This window comes from Ursus maritimus, unplaced genomic scaffold (genome assembly GCF_017311325.1).
Source record: "Ursus maritimus isolate PB19 unplaced genomic scaffold, ASM1731132v1 scaffold_26, whole genome shotgun sequence".
In the NCBI taxonomy this organism is placed as follows: Eukaryota; Metazoa; Chordata; class Mammalia; order Carnivora; family Ursidae; genus Ursus; species Ursus maritimus.
In genome coordinates, this window is record NW_024425119.1 from 39,182,762 (window position 1) to 39,184,389 (window position 1,628).

Sequence of the window (1,628 nt, forward strand, 5' to 3'; positions counted from 1 at the left end):
GGAAGGGGGAGGGAGGAAGGAATTGAATGAAGATGGTCAAAATGTACAAACTTCCAGCTACAAAATAAACAGGTCCTCGGGGGACAGGAGGAATCCTTCCAATACTTGAAAATAGCTATTATAGTCTCCCATTATTTTGTCATTTCCAGAGTAAACATGTCCACATTCTTCATATGTTCCTCATACTTCACAGTTCCAAAGTCTTAACTCACAATAGTCAACAAAAATCTCAAATCACATTCACATAAATGGCTACTTTTCAACTGATTGTTAAAGCCTACAAGCAGATTTTACATGCGCCCCTGTTACATTTCATCTTGTTTTTAGTCCCTAGCATCCAAACACAAGATTATTTTGGATTATAACTCTATCACTTATAATATTGGTTTCCCTTCTTTGTTTCATATCATCTGAAGTTTGATGAGCCATGCATATTTGCTCTTTATCGAAGTCACTACCAAAACAGGTGAAGAAGACAAAAAGACAAAGCCTTCTCCTTTTCACGAGATGTGTTTCTCCAGATTTTCAAAGTCATTAATGAATAATTTTGGTCTATAGTATCCAAACTAAAAGTGTTATCTTTAAGCTCACAGTCATCATCTTTTCTATGAAACTTTACCAAAATTATGTCCTTTTTCTACTCCTTTCTCCTGATCTACTAAATTATTAATACTACCAATAAGGGTCATTATGTGAGGTTTGACATTATAATTAGCATTATATAGCTCCTGGTGATGTCTCCTTATGAGACTTCCATGTGTTCTTATAAAGCATCTATTTAAGAATTTTACCAGGGACCAAGGTCAAATTTACTGGTTAACAAGGGAAACAGTAACTTTTTTATCATAAGCACTGACTCAGAGACTTGAGAAGGCTTAAGAAGTTTGGGTCAGTTGACTGGTTGGTTGGTTGGTTGGTTGGTTGGTTGGTTGGTTGGTTTGGTTAGCTTTACTAGCTTCTTCCCTTGCTCCATCTTTCTGCTTAACCTGGGATCTATTCCATTCCCAATTCAAGTCTCTCCCTGGCTCTTTAAGTCATTAGTAAGGGTTCCTGTGGCTCAGTTGGTTAAGCGTCCAACTCTTGATTTCAGCTCGGGTCGTGAGATCAAGCCCTGGGTTGGGCTCTGCGTAGAGTAGGAAGTCTGCTTAAGATTCTCTCTCTCCCTTTCCCAGTGTTCCTCCCCCTGCTCTCTCTCTCTCTCTAAAAAAAAAAAGTCACTAGTATACAAAAAGATAAAATATATATCAAATACATATGAAAGTATTCTGTTCCCTCTATGTTTGTATCCCCCATGTGACCAAATGTGTGTCTGCATTATGGAAGCCCAAAACCAGAGGGAAAGATAGGACAAGGGAAGGAACACAAAAACCCTGTGCTCTTGCTACCATTTGCTAATGTGGAATGCCATCTTTCTTAACTTCAAAAATGAGAAAACTCTCTATCGTGTTGGACTTTCTGGTTTTTTCCTCCTACCATTTACATATACACACACAGTTACTTGACTTCCATCTCCAACCTTAACCATGGTTCTGTCTCAAACTGAGTGACAAAATTCCAACATTCCCTCAGTTAGGGGAGGACCCAGAGATTCCTTCTCCATTTTAGCAATCATTTAAGTGCCTCTTTCC